A 22,344-nucleotide genomic window follows, 5' to 3' on the forward strand; every position below is an offset into this window, starting at 1 on the left:
TTAAAGAAACATAGACCTTCTCCGTAAAACTTTTCTTACAACCTGTTTCATTTTCCTTCAAAGCAGTACTATCTCAATCCCACAGCTGTGGTAAACATGTGTTCAATTACTGCACTAATGACTGATGGGACCGCCAGAACATGGGCTAAACTAAACCCATGTCCTCATCATGTCCAAACCAACCCTCCAAACCCTTGGCCAGAGTAGAAGCCAGGAGATCGGGTCTGTTGCCCCAATCAGTGTTGCTCCTAAGGCCCTGCTCCCAGCATCAGGCTGGCACTTCAAAGCTGGCCTGCTTATAGAGCCATCATGGCAGGGGAACAAAGGCTGTATTATTTCTGCTGGCTAAACGTGCCGTCCAGATGTTCGAGATCCTGCCAGTGTTGACCTCCCGACTAGGGGAGGCGGGGGCCACTCTGGAGTCTAATATAACATCCAGCCAGCCTGATGTTAGGGAGGGGGAGGAGTGTGGGCCCCCAGAAGCTCCTAATGGAAAGCTTTACAGGAGCTGGGGCTATAACTGTGGCTGTGGCATGACTGTGGCTGGTTTGAATCCCTGGTGAGGGACAGACGTCTCAAACACCGTCTCCCTAGAGATTTTTGGATTGGGGGGGTGGAGGGGGTTAGCCTAAATTCTGAGCAAGTGTTCGGTTGTACGTACGGGTGTGATCGAGGCGAGCCTATGTTTTTCAGGTGGCCTAATATAAGTACAGGATATTTTCTGGCCAAACTTTACCAGTAGAATAATTTATGTAATTTCCTTGTAGTTACGTTAACTAAACTTTTTGTATTTTCTTAACTGTCTAGACATATTTATTTTATGCTATTTTCAAAGTTGCATAATTTGCATATGTCTACAAACATGTTTACAATGTCTATAAATGTTTTCCACTTACAAGGCAATGTGAAGTGTTTCACACACAGACACCCCATCCACACAAGCAGAACTCAGTTTGGTTTTAAATAGTGGCTTTAATCTGTCACTCATTTGTAACAAACTTTATTGAAGACTGTATGTTTTGTCATTGTAGTCAGACAAATGTAATTTAGGACCTGGTCTGACCTGAGGAGATGCTGCTGCTAGCTCCTGTGGAGGAGGGAGGAGGCTTTTAGTGATTAGATTTCAGAGAACCACCACAAGACTCCTCTCTAACATTCCTTCCTCTTTCTTGTTTTGGTATTTAGTTGGGAGTGGGGCTTCTGTTTGTAAAAAAAAAAGTGTAGCCTAATGCTTGTTTTATGTCATTCAATAGTACTTACCCTAGATTTAGCCTATTTAGCTTCGTTTTTTAATGATAGAATGTAATACAGTCCTTACGGTGTATTCCTTGTAATTCCTTCCTTCCAATATAAAAATAGTCATCCCACAGAATCGCCAACAAAAAGCCTGCCACTATATAGACTGTATAACTGATGTAGTCCTTTAACTGTGAGTAGAATCTAAGGTGTATTCATGTTAAATGCAGCCCTGAGATCAGAAGGCTGTGCACAGAACCATGGAGTTCCTTATCTCCACGTCACGGCCCATTGCATTCTCATCGGCCAGGAATCCACACTCTCTATGTTATTCGTTTCCTGGATGCCTGGCACTGACGTGGAGAGGTAGTGGAATTCCTTCCTATAGAGAAGATATCTGCACACACTTTAATACCTCTGCATTCCGGGATGCCTGGCACTGAAGTGGAGAGGTAGTGGAATTCCTTCCTATAGAGAAGATATCTGCACACACTTTAATACCTCTGCATTCCGGGATGCCTGGCACTGAAGTGGAGAGGTAGTGGAATTCCTTCCTATAGAGAAGATATCTGCACACACTTTAATACCTCTGCATTCCGGGATGCCTGGCACTGACGTGGAGAGGTAGTGGAATTCCTTCCTATAGAGAAGATATCTGCACACACTTTAATACCTCTGCATTCCGGGATGCCTGGCACTGAAGTGGAGAGGTAGTGGAATTCCTTCCTATAGAGAAGATATCTGCACACACTTTAATACCTCTGCATTCCGGGATGCCTGGCACTGACGTGGAGAGGTAGTGGAATTCCTTCCTATAGAGAAGATATCTGCACACACTTTAATACCTCTGCATTCCGGGATGCCTGGCACTGACGTGGAGAGGTAGTGGAATTCCTTCCTATAGAGAAGATATCTGCACACACTTTAATACCTCTGCATTCCGGGATGCCTGGCACTGACGTGGAGAGGTAGTGGAATTCCTTCCTATAGAGAAGATATCTGCACACACTTTAATACCTCTGCATTCCGGGATGCCTGGCACTGAAGTGGAGAGGTAGTGGAATTCCTTCCTATAGAGAAGATATCTGCACACACTTTAATACCTCTGCATTCCGGGATGCCTGGCACTGAAGTGGAGAGGTAGTGGAATTCCTTCCTATAGAGAAGATATCTGCACACACTTTAATACCTCTGCATTCCGGGATGCCTGGCACTGACGTGGAGAGGTAGTGGAATTCCTTCCTATAGAGAAGATATCTGCACACACTTTAATACCTCTGCATTCCGGGATGCCTGGCACTGAAGTGGAGAGGTAGTGGAATTCCTTCCTATAGAGAAGATATCTGCACACACTTTAATACCTCTGCATTCCGGGATGCCTGGCACTGACGTGGAGAGGTAGTGGAATTCCTTCCTATAGAGAAGATATCTGCACACACTTTAATACCTCTGCATTCCGGGATGCCTGGCACTGACGTGGAGAGGTAGTGGAATTCCTTCCTATAGAGAAGATATCTGCACACACTTTAATACCTCTGCATTCCGGGATGCCTGGCACTGACGTGGAGAGGTAGTGGAATTCCTTCCTATAGAGAAGATATCTGCACACACTTTAATACCTCTGCATTCCGGGATGCCTGGCACTGACGTGGAGAGGTAGTGGAATTCCTTCCTATAGAGAAGATATCTGCACACACTTTAATACCTCTGCATTCCGGGATGCCTGGCACTGACGTGGAGAGGTAGTGGAATTCCTTCCTATAGAGAAGATATCTGCACACACTTTAATACCTCTGCATTCCGGGATGCCTGGCACTGACGTGGAGAGGTAGTGGAATTCCTTCCTATAGAGAAGATACCTGCACACACTTTAATACCTCTGCATTCCGGGATGCCTGGCACTGACGTGGAGAGGTAGTGGAATTCCTTCCTATAGAGAAGATATCTGCACACACTTTAATACCTCTGCATTCCGGGATGCCTGGCACTGAAGTGGAGAGGTAGTGGAATTCCTTCCTATAGAGAAGATATCTGCACACACTTTAATACCTCTGCATTCCGGGATGCCTGGCACTGACGTGGAGAGGTAGTGGAATTCCTTCCTATAGAGAAGATATCTGCACACACTTTAATACCTCTGCATTCCGGGATGCCTGGCACTGACATGGAGATGTAGTGGAATACCTTCCTATAGAGAAGATATCTGCACACACTTTAATACCTCTGCATTCCGGGATGCCTGGCACTGACATGGAGATGTAGTGGAATACCTTCCTATAGAGAAGATATCTGCACACACTTTAATACCTCTGCATTCCGGGATGCCTGGCACTGACGTGGAGAGGTAGTGGAATACCTCTGCATATTTATTGTGCTGATGTTTTTGATCGGAGACCTTTTTCAAGAACTCCTCCCTATAGCCACCCAATGCTCCTTACTCTATGCACAACGTCCTCAACCACTGGGGTCCCACAACCCAGTCTACATACCAGGCTGTTTGACATTATGGTATATAAGGCCTGAGGCCCTAGTATGACCAACTACCCAGGTCTGCTACATGTGTGAGACATGAGAGTGTGAGGCCAGGGCAGCACTTGATGGCGAACTGGGGGGATTTAAATACATTGTTTCTTAGCCTACTCCAAGACACACACACACACACAAACAAGAGTCCCAACCACCACCACAATAAAACAGTGTCTGGCTGTGGCTGGGCAACAGGGATCCACAAGAGACCTAGTCTGGTACCAATTATACTAGAGTGTATAAATGGTTAGTAATTACAACGTAGCCCCGCAACAGGAAGTGCATTTTGAATTAAAGTTCAATGTTGAAAATAGTTTGTAAGCACCAGAACCCCCTATCGCACAACCCTGTAAAAAAAAACTCATTATGTATTGTGGGGGTTGGGCTGTTTTACTTTTTGTAGTCAGGATAGAGTTGAAGTAAATGTGTCTTTAAATTTTTTTTTATATATATCACTACCTCTGGTGTTAGGTCACTGCTCTGCTCTCAGACCTTCAATGGCCTTCAACCTCTCTCCTTTGCCAAGACGTGATTAAATTGTTTCCCCCATAGTGAACAATGGCCTGTAAAGTACAAGGGGAACACAGGTCTAATCACAGAGAAAGCAGACGTGGACTGTTTTCCTGCGAGAAGATCTTTTGTCCTCAAAACAGTTCAGTGGTTCCCCAAGGGGTTTCTCCCAACTCCCTGAGTCAAGTTGTGCCTGATTCTTTGTTTTAGCCCCATGATGAATACCCATTTTGTTTCTCCTCAAACGGCCGTATGTTCTTCATGGAAATGTATGATATTCATACCAGTCCACTGCAGTACAGTTCAGCAGGAATACATCATAGTTGTAGACCGAAATAAATATGATAATCTAATCCGTGACATGTAAGGGCATTGTCTTACGTCAAGTGGCGTCACTGCTACTTGCTGCTTGTCCCTCAACTGACAGGAATCAGTGTAAACAGAATTAGAGGATGGGGATGTCCTTATCCTTCCTACCTATGGTCACAAAACCTAACCACATGAAACCTTACCCCAGCACAGCCATATATCCCATGGCTCAGAGCTGTACATTTTTTTATTTTTTTAACATTTTATTTTACCTTTATTTAACCAGGCAAGTCAGTTAAGAACACATTCTTATTTTCAATGACGGCCTGGGAACAGTGGGTTAACTGCCTGTTCAGGGGCAGAACGACAGATTTGTACCTTGTCAGCTCGGGGGTTTGAACTCGCAACCTTCCGGTTACTAGTCCAACGCTCTAACCACCAGGCTACCCTGCCACCCCATGATCACTCTATATTGGATATTATCTCTGTGGCAGTGACCTGTTGTAGGGGTTGGGAACCTGGGCCCGTCCCTGGCCTGGTAAAGAGATGGCAGTGCCTGGCCCATGTCCCTGTGTGTGAGAGGACCCAGAGGGACATATGGTGGCTTGTTTACACTAGCGTCAGTCAGTGGAAGTCCTAGCCCTCGTGCCAACTCTCTGGGCTCCTGTAGCCCCGGATCTCTGGGCTGGCAACAGCGGGAACAGCCATGGCAGCAGCCTGGGTCTCAGCGGACACACTGCTCACAGTACCTTGTACTCGCACACCTCACTGGGCAGACAGGAAGCCACCCCAGGGACCACCAGGCTGAACTCTGAAGCCATGCCACATTGAGACAAATGACTAATGCATCTTGGGTCTAGTGCTGTGGCGGTCACACAATTTTGTCAGCTGGTAATTGTCAAGCAAATAACTGTCAGTCTCATGGTAATTGACCGGTAATTAACACAAACACATTTAGCATCTCCTGGCTTCCAACAGCCTACAAGCCACTGAAGCAGACCTTTGGAACATCTACATTTGAAAAAGTCTAATAAATCCATGTAATATAGCCTACACCTTTACAAAAAATCCATTATTTATTTTAGACAGGTCTAAAGAAGCATGATATGAAGAAAATGTAGTCTATTTCAGAAGAACAGAATTGCATGCTCTGATGTTTGGTCCTGATCTGTGTAACGATATGCGCTGAGAGTCGGGAAGCAAGTACCGGGAGTGAGTGTTTTAATAAAATAAACAGAACATAATACAAAACAAGAAACTCTGACAGCACACAGACATAAAACAGAAAGAGAAACAATGACGCCTGGGGAAGGAACCAAAGGGAGTGACATATATAGGGAAGGTGATCAGGGAAGTGATGGAGTCCAGGTGAGACTGACGACGCGCAGGTGTGCGTAACGATGGTGACAGGTGTGAGCCATAACAATCAGCCTGGCGATCTAGAGCCCGGAGAGGGAGCACACGTGACAGTACCCCCTCCCCGACAGGCGGCTTCAGCCGCAGGACGCCGACAAAAATGCAGATCCCGGGGATCAGGAGCAGACCGGTCACTTCTGCTGAGGCACGGGAAACCTGTCAGTCCAGCTGAGATGCGGGTGCGTGGCGACCTAGAGTGCCGGAGAGAGCATACGTGACGGTACCCACTCCCCAGCGCATTCGGGCTCCAGCCGCATGATGCCAACCAAAGGGACGATCCCGGGGATCAGGAACGGACTGGTCACCTGTAGCGGCTCCCGGACCCGACGTCATTCCCACCGGGAAAAAAACACTCCCTGATGCTTCCCTTAGGTGAGGCGTCATTCTGTAACAATATGCGCTGAGGTTCAGGAAGTTCAAGTAGTGAGTGTTTTAATAAAATAAATGGAACATAATACAAAACTAGAAACACTAACAGCACACAGACATGAAACATAACAAGCAGCCTGGTGACCTAGAGGACAGAGAGGGACCACACGTGACAATCTGGCTATGCAAAATGGCTGTGGGCTACACTAGTTAATTTAGCAGACAAGATTTGCTTAGAATTCTGTGGCATTATTTTATATTATTTTATAGTATGAAGAATACAATTGAACAAAGCGGAATAAAATAGAATGGATATTTTCTCCAAACGATTTGAGGGAGTGCGCACATGCAGCTTTTTTGTGTTAAGCGGTTAACAAAGAAAAATGTACTCCTACATGCTTAATTTAGAGTTATTAATGTAACTTTAGTTGTTCTACAAATGTTGGGCAATATGTTTTGATTGTTAATACATTGTAAGGCTGCATGATGCGACTAATGATGATTTGAAAAAAGTCGCTTGAAAGGCATGAGCTCTGTTTTATTTTTTGCGCAGGCTGTACACACTTCATCAGTCTCTCATTCACAATTTGACAAGCACTTGATAATGCCTCGAATTTCACAGGGGCCTCCCCTTTGTGTGGCCATAATGCACCCTAAAAAAATCCATGCCTTTTGGGCCTGTGCCCTTCTTCCGGAGTGCTGCATTGTGCCCTTCTCACAGGCTACAAGTGAAGACAGACACATCGGGGACGCAACTGCGCTCGTCCTTATCCCATTCCGAGGTGCATAATTGAAGATATTGGAAGAACTGTCCACATTTACTTTTCATCAGCCAACAAGATGAGTAGGCCTAACAAACATAAAAAGCACTAGCCTATGTCAATCTACTATCCCCATAGTGCAAAAGTTGACCTATTATAGTCTGTGTGAGAAATAAATATTCCAAACATAGTCTGGTACAGTTGTGGGATGCAATAGATCCCAAATTAATACAACCACTAGCATCCCAAAAACCTTTTTACGCTGACGCAACGTTTAGCTTTAAATGTTGATGAACTATTAGACTATTTCTTCACATTATAAACACAGCAATGCGCACATTGCCATAGGCAATAAGCATGGATGTTCCATTAGCGGGAAAACACCATTATCAAAAGTGACCACAAATGCAATTATGCATGAAATGCTTTTATTATAAAGGTGCATTTTTATGGTGAAGATTATCTTTCCCAAACTTGAAACTCATGAGCTGCTTATTTATGCCAGTTAGGCTCTACACACCCTGGAAAGCTACCAATTTGTAAGTCGCTCTGGATAAGAGCGTCTGCTAAATGACTTAAATGTAAATGTAATGTAAAGCGGATTAATGTGCTTAATTTTAAGAAGTTATTTGGCCACTTTAGTTGTGATACAAACCTTATCAAAACATATAGGCATATGGGCTAGGCTATATGAGGTGTGCAACTATGATTTAAAAAAGTCACACAAAAAAAGGCATTGTTTCTTGCCTTATGCTGGGCATCATTCACAAGTCATAACATATAATTCACAAGTGATAGGCTAATATTGTCACCCATCAGACTATTCTTCATTTAATCTTGTCTTTACATATACTAAATAATATGTGTCAAATTTGTTTTGATTTAGAATGGACCATTATCATGCACCTGTCACAAAACAGGTGGGATAAAAATACATGTCCTCTATGCACTTAAATAGCAATTGGAGGACGCTTTTCCTGTGGTTAATTTCCATGCCAGCCAGGTAGGCTATACTCCTGTTGTAAAGATAAGCAATGTGCTTAATATTAAGAAAGATGATAAATATAGTAGGCCTAGCCTATAGAAAGCTGAATGGCACCTCCTCTTTTTAATAGAGGCCGTCACCCTGTTTTCTTGCGCACTTGCATAGCCTATAGAAATGTTGCGCAACATGAGCTCATGGGATCTCATGAAGTGTTTGATTAGATTTTCGATTACATTTGCGTTGATGTCAGAGTGATAAGAGGGACAATAGAGTGCTGAGTACCAGGCAGTTAGCAAGTTTGGTAGGCTACTAATGACCATCTGCAGCATCAGAGCTTGGAGAAGCCTAATTACCGTGACTAAACGGTCCTGTGGAATTTGACGCCCTTCATGACTCGTGACCGCCGGTGTGGCGGTAATATGGTCACCGCAACAGCCTCACTTGGGTCATCTGCCTTTTGGTCTGTTTTGGTTTTACGTTACAGCAGTAAAGCATCTCTTTAGCTGTTATTCGATCTAAAATGGAATCTGTTGGAATGTACTGTAAGCCATGCTCTCACGGAATGCTCCTTGGCTCAGGGTTGTGAGCAGCTCTACAGATCAGGCCATGGTCGTCTCTGCAGGGCAAAGGGGCAGATCTTGAGATAGACCTGTGCCTTGTGCCACTATGCTGGCTTGGCACCAACCACTATATTATCCTGTATCATTGTCAGTTATACAGTACTGTACTGGATTTGCTGTTGTATTTTCTCTGTTGTGTTATATGATTACTATATGCTAAGCTTATATGGATCACCAGTTTTGCGGCCTTATGTCATATAGTAGTACACGCCAATGTGTGTTACAACATGGTATTAAGACGCATTAGTCCCCTCACTGTGTAGACATAACCACTGGCTGTTTTCCTGGGGGGGGGTTGGAACAAAACTGTCAACCAGCTTTATATATTATAGCCTGAACTTCTGGAGAGGTGAAAGGTCAGTTATATAACACACACGCACGCACACGCACGCACGCACGCACACACACACACACACACCTCAGTGTAACCCAACCTCCCCTGAGGACCTATCTGTCATGTAATGAACGGAAAACTCATAATATTCATAATACTACAAGCCTCTCATTCACATCTCGTTCACCATGGGGGGCTTATTGGAGGTGTCATTTGTGACTGAGACTTGTAAACAGGTGCTTTAAACAATGTACATTTGTTGATTGCTAAAGGCATACAAATACGATTATTTCTTGATACATTTGAAACAAGGTCTAGAAGCGGTCAAGCTTGTGAACGACTCTTGGCGGAATGTATTGCTTGACTGCCTTGAGGGTGATAAGCACAATATCGTTCACAAACTGCAGCTCCCCAAACATTTCGTTCTCAAGTTTGAGTTTGTTTTGGTTCTACAGAGCGGTGTCCATCATAACATTCAATAATCAATGAATTGTGTTCCTTCTTGCACCATGTGATCAGTTATCAGTTCTTAACATGTCTTTTTCTTCTCTATTTTCCTGAGTGCATATGACAGACGGTGGTTGGAGCACGTCTTTGGAGCCGCTAATCCAGAGGAGCGTGTATTAATCCTGCTGTACGACTCATTGCAGCCAACTCGTCAAATGAAGAAATAAAATGAATTAGTCACTCAGAAAAACAAATCATGACTCTCGAGTCGGTAAAAATAGTCATTCAAAATAATTAATCATTTGTGAACTGTACATCATCAGCACACAGTTCCTTCACACTGTTTATTCTCTCAACATACTGTCAATTCATGCACTCGGCGGCTGGGTAAGCATGGAGAGGCCAGAGATAGCCAGACTTCTAAATTGGGCTAAGTAACAGAAGTTGGGTTTTGGAGAAACGTCATCAGTGCATGCTCTGCTAGCAATACAGCAGATGAAGGCGCGACAAGAGCGTGGTGATCGGATAGATGTGGTTATGGACAGTAAGGAAGAAGGAGAAGAGCCAAGTGTAGTGGAAAGGTATGTGTTGGGTAAGACGCGCGCCAAGTACAAACAATATTCTGCTGCCTCTGATGGTCAAACATTTTACCTGACGAGTGTGAGGATGAATTACCTATGCTGGCTGGTGTTGTGAAGATCTCCGAGTCCAAACCTCGCCCGATGGTCATGCAAGGATAATTTGGGCCCGGTAGGAATGACATTTTTGGAGAAAATGGATCCCTGACTTTTGTCTGGTCCATATGTAGTCCTAGGCTGGGTAGAAAAAAAGTTGGATACTATTACGTTTTTGAAGGTAGCTCAAAGTGGATTTTATGGATTTATTCCATTCAAGGGGAGCAGGCGCTTCGCGTCACATGACTAGGGACAAAACCTGTGAGTTGCTTTGCTCTCCAGAGTAGAGCGCCTTTGAAAGGAGTGATTGGGATATGTCAGTTATCCAGTGAGAGCATCTGTACCGAACCCATTAAGGTGTTTCAGATGCCAAGCTTATGTTCATGTTGCAGCAGTGTTTAGGACAACGATTCCGAGATGTGAGAAGTGTACAGGAGGGCATGGGACAAAGGAATGTGTAGTATCATTGGAAAAAACTGTGTGTCAATTGTGGGTGTGCCCATGTAGTTGGCGATCAGAAGTGTCCAGTTCGAGAGAGACAGGATGAGGCTGCCCGGATCAGAGTAGGACAGAAGGTGTCGTATGCTGAGGCAGTGAAGAGAGTAGAGGATGATGGGTCAAAGGTGAGTAGTAGGCCTAAGCCAATACAGAGTGACACAAACCTGTGCTTCAGTAAGGTTGGCCTTCTAGCATTCATTGCCATGGTTATCAACTGTACCGCAGAAATGGAACGTAAATCACAGAAAATAGATGTTATGGTGGCAGCTGCAGAGAAGTACTTGGGTGTACGAGGTTTTACTGCAGAAGAGTTACAAGGTGTGTTGAATGAGAGTCCTTGTCGTCCCAGGCCGTTGGCCTGGTGTAGGATCAGTTAGGGTCAAAATAGTGGAATGGGGTGGTGATTATATATTTTTTATTAAATAGTGGTATATACTGTAGGTGTAGGATTAGTTGGTGTTGCAATTTTTTTCCTTTTCCCTGTTTCTTTTTTATTTTGTGTCACAAAATGTAACATGATTGAACACACACTACCGCACAGTAGGTGATGACATGCACAAACAAAATGTGTGAACTCCATGGTACCAGAGAAGAAGAAGAAGAATTAATTCACTCAGCATATTCTTCCAAAACAAGAATGAAGCTGCTTTCCACGTTGTATCTAAATATGAATCCACATGTTTTCTCTATTATACTATTCATTTGTGTATCTTGCTCTCTGAAAAACGCGAGTTAGTCTAAGGAAGCTGGCATATGCCTAAAATAATGTCAATTCACTTTTCACTCTCCCCTGGGGGAAAAAAAGTTCAACAAAATAGTGACAGAGTTATGTGTCAGTACAGAAAAATCTCCCAGAGTCCTCTTTGTGTGTGACTCGCAGCCCATTTCCCTGCATGCCTCTATCTGCACTCTGCTGCCATTTAAGGGCAATCTGGATGAAGGACAAAAGCACTTCCTAGCCAGCTGTAAATATGCCAGGAATAGAGAGATCATCAGCCAGGCAAGAGACAAAGGTGACACACACACATACACAGAGTGTTTGTTTGACATCCCCTTTGCCTGGCCCTAAAAAGAGAGATTGTTCTCTCAAAGCCCCTACCTAGTTCTATTAAGCTGAACTGGTTTTATCTTGCAGTGATATTTAGTGTTCTCAACCCACTGTTTTTAGCAAAGCACCATGTGAGAGGTAGAGTGTGTGCGTGTATGTGTGTGTGTGTGTATAAAGCACAGCAGCATGTCGAGGCTGGTCTAAATTACATTACACGAAGAGAATCCACTGGGGTGGGGGAGGTGTGAAGGGGGGTTAAGTGACCAGCAGGAGGATCGAGCAGTGCAGTGCAGTGTGAAGGTCAGCCCTCTAGGGGGCATCACAGCTCTGGACAGTAGCCATACATCCACTCTCCATAGACTCCTTGAAGAGGACTGCAATGCAGATAGTTTTTCCTTTGAAATGTTCCTAATTTGATCTGATTTCGCAATTCCATATCGACTTTTTATCCTTGGTCCGTTGTGGAGACAGGATGGAATATAGAATGTGCCAGACTGCATGGACTAAGGCCACTGGTCATGCTTTTTCCCACTCGCTTATCATTTGACACCAGGCTGAGTGTCTACTACAGTCACAAAAGCAGTCTTGTTAATTTTGTCTGGAATGAACTTGACTGGGAGATGAATGCGGTTCAAAATGAATGTCTTTACCACATACTTCATAGGATTACTACTGTGAAGCTACAGGTAATTGGCAAAATAAAGTAAACACATTTGAGTAAATTAAGGAATACAATGCATATTGAAATCAGGTGCTTCCACACAGGTGTGGTTCCAGAGTTAATTAAGCAATTAACATCCCATCATGCTTTGGGTTATCTATAAACATGGCCAGTTGCCCAATATTTTGCCTAGAAGAAGAGATCTGTGACATAGAAACAGAGGTCTTAAAGGAGCATAGGTGGTTTAAAGTGTGTTTGTGTGTGTGTGTGTGTGTGTGTGTGTGTGTGTGTGTGTGTGTGTGTGTGTGTGTTTGTGTCTCAGTCACCAGATCTCAACTTATGAGAGATTCTGGAGCGGCACCCAAGACAGCGTTTCCACCAGCCTTAACAAAACACCAAATGATAGAATTTATTGTGGAAGAATGGTGTCGCATCCCTCCAATAGAGTTCCAGACACTTGTAGAATCTGTGCCAAGGCGCATTAAAGCTGTTCAATAAGCTTGTGGTGGCCCAACACCCTATTAAGATGACTTTATGTTTGTTTTCATGTTTATTTTGGCAGTTACCTGTATTTTGAAACTCATATAGTAAACAACACACAGAGCATTATACAGAAAACAAACCAAAAATAGTTTCTCATCAAATGTTCCTCCTCATATCAAGCCAGACACACAAACATACAAAGTTGCCACATCTGCAGCAAAATACGAGACCCTCGACGCCGAGACATCAAAAGAAAGTCCTTGTTCCCCTCCTTCTCCCTCTCTCCCTCCCTCCTCTGTTGCAGTCTCTCATCCTGCCCTCCCCTCTCCATTTCATATTTCACTCACTTTTCCTGCTCTCCCTCTCTCCTTTTCACTGACGCCATCTTCGGGCTTTCTCCTCACCGTTGTTTCCTCCTTCATCTCTGTACAATAGCAGGAACTTGGCTCAGACCATCAGTACTGGCAGGCTCTTTCTGTCCAACCCCCCTAAAGACATGCATCTATTCACAGAGCTCGGATGAAAACAACAATTTCACGTCCAGCTGGTCCTACTATGCCTGGCTGGACGGTTCTACCATTCCCCAACTATTTGAGCCGTCCTCCTTTTCCACAACAGCCGCTAAAAATAGTGGCACATATTTTCAGGTTGATATTGTTTTAAGGCCATTATGAATCTCCCACTGCTACTACCTGTCTCGTCACAGACTACACTGACAACAACTTCTACCTCTAGCGAAGATATAGGTTTACACAATTTAAAAGATCCATTCCAGTGGGGTGAAAACTGGTTGAAATTGCATTATTTGGTCCAATTTTGACCAGTTTTGTGCAGTTCTGGGAAAAGAGTTAAACTACGTTGTCCTCTTAAATGTGCTGCTTCCTGACCAGGTCCTTCCTGGTTTGCTCTGTGCTCTTCGTCCTCAGGGAGTTGGTGACCAGAGGTGCTGCAGCTGGAGCCACCCTGCACTGCTGGAGCTTCCGGGAATGACGGGGCCAACCCATCGCAGCCGGCCCCCTCGCAGCACCTGACCTGACTCACCTGACCCATCATGGAGCTCAAGGTCTGGGTCGATGGGGTCCAGAGGGTTGTTTGTGGGGTCACAGAGGCAACCACCTGCCAGGAAGTGGTCATCGCTCTTGCTCAAGCCATAGGTGAGTGACCTCTGAACTATGCCTCTTAAAGACATATTCCAGAGGATTGAAAACGACCTCGTATTTTTTGTCATTGTACGGCTCATACATGCATAATAAATTATCTACAGTCCTCTGCCAGTGGAAAGGGGCACAGAATCCTTACATTCTAACCTGCCACCATTTAGTGCATCAGATCTACGTGCTCGTTCCTGTCATATAGGGAATGCGTGCTCTGAAGCAAGTGGGATTAGTGGCTGCTTGCACTTACTATTAGTTATTTTGATAACAGCGACAATACACTGAATAAATCGATCAAATTCATGCATCAGAAGTTAGAAAGGATCCAAAAGTAGAAGTAAGATCTTTTCGACCTCGGTAGTAGTTGCATTTCTCTCTTTCAATACATTTCTGCAAACCAGAAAATGTTGTGAGCTAAATTTTTTATTTTAGCCACACAATTAAAAAAAAAAAAAAAAAAAATCACCTTTATTTAACCAAGTAGGCATGTTTGGGGGTGACCAGAGAGATATACTTGCTGGAGCGCGTGCTACAGGTGGGTGCTGCTATGGTGACCAGCGAGCTGAGATAAAGGGGGACTTTGCCTAGCAGGGTCTTGTAGATGACCTGGAGCCAGTGGGTTTGGCGACGAGTATGAAGCGAGGGCCAGCCAACGAGAGCATACAGGCAGTGGTGGGTAGTATATGGGGCTTTGCTGACAAAACGAATGGCTCTGTGATAGACTGAATCCAATTTATTGAGTAGGGTATTGGAGGTTATTTTGTAAATAACATCGCCAAAGTCGAGGATCGGTAGGATGGTCAGTTTTACAAGGTTAATTTTGGCAGCATGAGTGAAGGATGCTTTGTAGCGAAATAGGAAGCCAATTCTAGATTTAACTTTGGATTGGAGATGTTTGAGGTGAAGGAGTGTTTACAGTCTAACCAGACACCTAGGTATTTGTAGTTGTCCACATATTCTAAGTCAGAACCGTCCAGAGTAGTGATTTCGGACGGGCGGGTAGGTGCAGGCAGCGATCGGTTGAAGAGCATGCATTTAGTTTTACTTGTATTTAAGAGCAGTTGGAGGCCACAGAAGGAGAGTTGTATGGCATTGAAGCTCGTCTGGAGGGTTGTTAACACAGTGTCCAAAGAAGGGCCAGAAGTATACAGAATGGTGTCGTCTGCGTAGAGGTGGATCAAAGACTCACCAGCAGCAAGAGCGAACTCATTGATGTATACAGAGAAGAGAGTCGGCCCAAGAATTGAACCCTGTGGCACCCCCATAGAGACTGCCAGAGGCCAGAACAACAGGCCCTCCGATTTGACACACTGAACTCTATCAGAGAAGTAGTTGGTGAACCAGGCGAGGCAATCATTTGAGAAACCAAGGCTATCGAGTCTGCCGATGAGGATGTGGTGATTGACAGAGTCGAAAGCCAGGTCAATGGCCAGGTCAATGAATACGGCTGCACAGTATTGTTTCTTATCGATGGCGGTTAAGATATCGTTTAGGACCTTGAGTGTGGCTGAGGTGCACCCATGACCAGCTCTGAAACCAGATTGCATAACGGAGAAGGTGCGGTGGGATTCTAAATGGTCGGTAATCTGTTTGTTGACTTGGCTTTCGAAGACCTTAGAAAGGCAGGGTAGGATAGATATAGGTTTGTAGCAGTTTGGGTCAAGAGTGTCCCCCCCTTTGAAGAGGGGGATGACCGCAGCTGCTTTCCAATCTTTGGGAATCTCAGACGACACGAAAGAGAGGTTGAACAGGCTAGTAATAGGGGTTGCAACAATTTCGTCAGATAATTTTAGAAAGAAAGGGTCCAGGTTGTCTAGCCCGGCTGATTTGTAGGGGTCCAGATTTTGCAGCTCTTTTAGAACATCAGCTGACTGGATTTGGGAGAAGGAAAAACGGGGAAGGCTTGCGCGAGTTGCTGTGGAGGGTGCAGTGCTGTTGACCGGGCTAAGGGTAGCCAGGTGGAAAGCATGGCCAGCCGTAGAAAAATGCTCAATTATAGTGGATGTATCGGTGGTGACAGAGTTTCCTATCCTCAGTGCAGTGGGCAGCTGGGAGGAGGTGTTCTTATTCTCCATGGACTTTATAGTGTCCCAGAACTTTTTTGAGTTTGTGTTGCAGGGAGCAAATTTCTGCCTGAAAAAGCTAGCCTTGGCTTTTCTAACTGTCTGTGTATAATGGTTTCGAGCTTCCCTGAAAAGTTGCATATCACAGGGGCTGTTCGATGCTAATGCAGAACGCCATAGGATGTTTTTGTGTTGGTTAAGGGCAGTCAGGTCTGGAGAGAACCAAGGGCTATATCTGTTCCTGGTTCTAAATTTCTTGAATGGGGCATGCTTATTTAAGATGGTGAGGAAGGCATTTAAAAAAAATAACCAGGCATCCTCTACTGACGGGATGAGATCAATATCCTTCCAGGACACCCCGGCCAGGTCGATTAGAAAGACCTGCTCGCTGAAATGTTTCAGGGAGCGTTTGACAGTGATGAGTGGAGGTCTTTTGACTGCTGACCCATTACGGATGCAGACAATGAGGCAGTGATCGCTGAGATCATGGTTGAAAACAGCAGAGGTGTATTTAGAGTAGATGTCGACCGATTATGATTTTTCAATACCGATACCGATTATTGGAGGACCAAAAAAGCCGATACCGATTAATCGGACAATATTTTTTTTGTTTGTAATAATAACAATCACAACCATACTGAATGAACACTTATTTTAACTTAATATAATACATCAATAAAATCAATTTAGCCTCTAGTAAATAATTAAACATGTTCAATTTGGTTTCAATAATGCAAAAACAAAGTGTTGGAGAAGAAAGTAAAAGTGCAATATGTGCTATGTAAGAAAGCTAACGTTTCAGTTCCTTGCTCAGAACATGAGAACATATGAAAGCTGGTGGTTCCTTTTAACATGAGTCTTCAATATTCCCAGGTAAGAAGTTTTAGGTTGTAGTTATTATAGGAATTATAGGACTATTTCCCTCTATATCATTTGTATTTCATTAACCTTTGACTATTGGATGTTCTTATAAGCACTTTAGTATTGCCAGTGTAACAGTATAGTTTCCGTCCCTCTCCTCGATCCTCCCTGGGCTCGATCCAGCAACACAAAAACAACAGCCACCATCGAAGCAGCGTTACCCATGCAGAGCAAGGGGAACAACTACTAGAAGGCTCAGAGCGAGTGACATTTGAAACGTTATTAGCGCGCGCTAACTAGCTAGCCATTTCACTTCGGTTACACCAGCCTCATCTCGGGAGTTGATAGGCTTGAAGTCATAAACAGCGCAATGCTTGACGCACAACGAAGAGCTGCTGACAAAACGCATGAAAGTGCTGTTTGAATTAACCATGTCAACCATGTGTAGTTAACTAGTGATTATGATTGATTGTTTTTTATAAGATAAGTTTAATGCTAGCTAGCAACTTACCTTGGCTTACTGCATTCGCGTAACAGGCAGTCTCCTTGTGGAGTGCAACGAGAGAGAGGCAGGTCGGTATTGCGTTGGACAAGTTAACTGTAAGGTTGCAAGATTGGATCCCCCGAGCTGACAAGGTGAAAATCTGTCTTTCTGTCCCTGAACGAGGCAGTTAAGCCACTAGGCCGTCATTGAAAATAAGAATGTGTTCTTAACTGACTTGCCTAGTTAAATAAAGGTATAAAAAATATATATGGGATGGTTTAAAACAGACTCTGGAGCAGTTCTGGGATGATAGATCCTAAATCACTGTACATTATTTCATTTTTTTAAAGCAATGAGGCTGATGCACCACAACAGAAGGCTTACCTTAAAATGTTGATAAATTATTATTCCTTCACATTATAAGAGCAGCAATGTGCACACGGCAGTAGGCTAACACGGAACCCAAACCGGCTGCGCGCGTGGGCCATTGTGCATAAATGTATTTTGTCCCCCCACATCAAACACGATCACAACACGCAGGTTAAAATGTCAAAACAAACTCTGAACCAATTACATACATTTGGGGACAGGTCAAAAAGCATTAAACATTTATGGAAATTTAGCTAGCTAGCTTGCACTTGCTAGCTAATTTGTCCTTTTTAGATTGTCCTGGGATATAAACATTGAGTTGTTATTTTACCTGAAATGCACAAGGTCCTCTAGTCAGACAATTAATCTGCACATAAAACGGTGAACCGAATCGTTTCTAGTCATCTCTCATCCTTCCAGGCTTTTTCTTCTCTGGACTTTATATTGCGATTGGCAACTTTCATGAATTAGGTGTATTACCGCCACCGACCTCGTTCATCTTTCAGTCACCCACATGGGTATAACCAATGAGGAAATGGCACCTGGGTACCTGCTTCTATAAACCAATGAGGAGATGGAAGAGGCAGGACTTTCAGCGCGATCTGCGTCAGAAATAGAACTGACTTCTATTTTAGCCCTTGGCAACGCAGACGCTAAAACACAGACGCAGTGTGGGTGCAATTATTGAATAATATAGATTTCTAAATGTATTTTGGAAACGCTCGCGCAGGTGATGCGAGCGGTGTAGTCAGCCTGTAAGCGCGAACATTCCAAAATGCAATTAGCGGGAACACGTGACAGAGATGAAATATAGACATTTTTAATTATATTTTCTTGCTGTAGCCATTACGCATATCACCTCGGTTGAAATATATTTATTTACATTCATGTACAAAATAGATGTATTTATTTGGGACGGTTCATCTTCAATTTGGTATGTTTGAAATTGCACTTCGGGACGATTCTGGGACAGTGATGAAAAAAGTTAGTCTCAGGTCCTTCTACCGGTGCCAAAAGGTAAACCTTTTAAATTGCATGTGTCATCTCATGGGGAATGCTTCAATTCGACTGTTTGTTGGTTTGTTAGTAGGCCTATGAGGCAGTTGTAAGCAGCAGAAGAAACTCCAATCACAGGTAAAGACTAGTTAAGATTGTTTCAACATAGCTAACTATCTAGCAAACTAACTAGCTGATTTACATAATCTACATCTGCTATGATCAGCTGATAGCCCGCCCCTCTTTGCCTTCTCTTTGAGCTGTAGGCTGTAAACTTGCTGGGATGAGTGTGATTTTGCAGAAAATAAATGCAAAAAAATATATGTTGAAATTTGGCTACAGGCGCATTAGATAATTAGCTATGAATGTAAGAATTTTTTTTTGCGTGTGTTTTTGGGGAGCAGGAGCAGGTGCCCTTTTTTAGGTCTGTGCACGGCCCTGCCGATCAGAAACACTGTGCTGACAACCTTTAGCTTCTAAATGGTGTCACTGGTGAATTTTGGAATATAGTGCACAATAGGCTAAGGTTTTTACCAGGCGTCCGTCCATTCATTTGTCCCGTTCGCCAATCACAGCAGAACACACATATTGATGCACTCAAGAAATACACACTGAAGCAAACTTTCACACACTTTTTAGACAATTAAATATTTGCCCTAACTTTATGTTGCGCCAACCAACCATCCATCCAAATGAAATAATTCCACCTTTTGTCCTTATAAACATTTACATAGGTATTCCATGATATGGGGTAATAATACAACACTGCAGTTGAACTGCCAGCGATCACCATTCATCACGTATGCAAATATAATATAATTCATTCACGACTTTCAAGGAGTAGGACATTTGATGCAACTTTTCCATTGTATGAAATTACATTTTCACATTTACTTGCTCATTTTCCATACTAGTCTGATGAGACAATCCACGCAACTACTGGAATTTGGGAACTGGCCTGCAACAACCAAACGTGATGGACAAGGTTGATTGGCAGGTGGAATGATGTCCAATGAGGTTGCATGGTTAAAGTGGAAGGCGGGATCAGGTCGGTCCAGTATAATCCAATGAGGTTGTAGGATGTACACCACAGAGTTTTTTTCACTGTCTTCGGGCACATGCTACAGAGGCTCGAGAAAAATTATGTGACATTGTACACAATTGTGCACAATTTTCAGAGACCTGCTTTGGTTTGTGAGCTCTAATTTCAAAACTACTGGCTGAAATTATTCAAAACTTCTGGAAAATCCCTTTAACAAAGGCTTTAGGATGTTTGTTTTATGTGTGTTGGCTACTAATATTTAAAATATTAGCATTTATGAATGTAGGCCTATACGTTGTTTTCTGCAAGTGCATTCCCCTTCGTTATGTATGATATTGAATAATATAAGGATAGTATAATGTACCTCTAACCTAACCTACAGTATTTACCTGTGAGACTTTGGTAAGGTAGGCTACTGTCTGTCACCAAGCCATAGTTGATTGACAGCGCACCAATATGGCCCAGTGTTACATAGTAGTACTCAAGTATAGTGACAGTGAAGAGGATATACTGATTCTCTGTTGTAATGTATTTGGCCGCTTGTATAAGAAATAGTGGTTAATTAAACTCCAATTTGAATCAGGAGCTGTCTTACAATTCGGCTTACTGCTGAAAACGACTATTTGTTCCTCTCCTCCAGCCTACACCTCAATCTGGTACTGTAGTGAGAGATAGAGAGGGTCTTAGTCAGAAACCCCCTCCATCCATCCCTCCATCCCCCTCTCTCTCAGTGAGAGGAGAGGAATGGAGCAGACTGTATTGACATCACTTCCCATTAAGCGTGGGGCAGGCGAGAGGAGGGAAAGTCTGAGTCATCTCTCCATCTCTCGCAGGCAGGGGGAAGCAAAAGCACTGACGAAGCCCCCTCTCCTCCCTCCTGCTACTTTCCATATAGAAATTCCTATACACAGTACAAATGTCTAATGACAAGATTAATGTTAGGTTTTTGGGGTTTATCTCTAGTTGGGACCAGCACTGGAAGGAGACTGTGTACATCAAGGGGTTTGCCTCAGTCTCTTTGACCTTGTTTCTTGTGTGAAAATTGGAAATTGAAAAATAAAATGTCCCACTAAAATAAAATGTCCACTAAAGCAAATATCATATTACCTAAAAATAACTAACAGGGTTATTAAACTCTGTTAATAGATAGATGTTAAATTATTCAAGTCTCTTATACATTCGCTTTTCGCTTTTTAATAGCTGACGATGCACTGATACTTATCCTATTGATTCTCGTAAAATATGATTACAAAGAGAGCTATTATTCATATCAACTGATTTGTTAGTTAGTTTGTCAAAGTATATAGGCTGAGAAGACATACACATACAGAAAACTATGCACAAAGCATACACTAAAACATACACAAAAGCTGACATAACTGAACTTGTCCTATCTGTTTTTCCCAGGCCGAACTGGGCGCTATACACTGGTGGAGAAATGGCGGGACACAGAGCGCCACCTGGCCCCCCACGAGAGCCCAGTGGCATCCCTCAACACCTGGGGCCAGTATGCCGGTGACGTCCAGCTGATCCTGCACCGCACGGGCCCCTCCCTGACCGAACGGCCCCCCTCCGAGGGTCCCTTGCTCCGGGGTCCGGAACGCGGCCCACACCGGCAGAGCCTCCCCCCGCTCGCCAAGCTCCGCCATCCCAGTGAGCACGCCCTCCATCGCCGCGAGCCGCGCCGCAAGTCCCTCACCTTCACCGGCGGGCCCCGGGGCCTCCGGGACATCCTGAGTGGAGGCCGGGTGGGGGAGGGGAGGGAGTTCGAGGCCAAACGACGTCTCCTATTCCAGGGTAACGGTGGTAACCAGAACCACCACCACCATGCAGCAGCGGCAGCCACAGCGGTAGCCCCAGGAGGAGCAGTGTCCCCCGGCATGTGGGCCTGCCGCATGGAGGACCTGGTCAGACTGGTGGGGCTCCAGAGAGAGACTCTGGCCGTGCTGGAGAAGAGGCTGGAGGCCTACGAAGCTGAACTGCAGACCTGGGGGGACGAAGGGGAGAGGAGGCTAGAGGAGCAGGGGGGCTGATGGAGGAGATAGTGAGGCTGGAGAGACGACTGAGGAAGAACGAGGTGGAGATGGAGGAGGAGGAGTTCTGGGCCAGCGAGCTGCAGATTGAGCTGGAGAGTGAGAGGCAGCTGGAGGACAGGCTTGAGGAGCTGAGAGGGCGTCTTCAGTGTGCTCAGGTCGAGCTGGGGGACAGGATGGCTCTGGTACAGGTGGGTGGGACACACTTCGGATTTATGACCCATGGGCATTAATTAGATACGGTATGATCAAATGGCATGGACACTATTATAGGGCTCCTAAATGTTACGATTTCTGTTGTATATTGTGTAAGGGGCTATGTGCTCTCAAGGAAAATAATGCATGATGCGAAAGGTGTGTGCCACGACCAGGGCCAGTCCTTAGAGACCAAAAAATGCCGCCCCCGCAAAACTAGAATGGTCCCAGTGAGCAAAATGACGTTTAAAATATGTATTTTCCAGACGT

The 22,344-nt window shown here is 44.3% G+C and overlaps 1 pseudogene; it reads left to right on the top strand.

Moving 5' to 3' along the window:
• Positions 1 to 22,344, top strand: part of LOC115109545 (ras association domain-containing protein 8-like) — a 38,938-nt pseudogene that overhangs the window by 1,132 nt on the left and 15,462 nt on the right.

Source organism: Oncorhynchus nerka, linkage group LG25 (assembly GCF_034236695.1).
Source record: "Oncorhynchus nerka isolate Pitt River linkage group LG25, Oner_Uvic_2.0, whole genome shotgun sequence".
NCBI lineage: Eukaryota > Metazoa > Chordata > Actinopteri > Salmoniformes > Salmonidae > Oncorhynchus > Oncorhynchus nerka.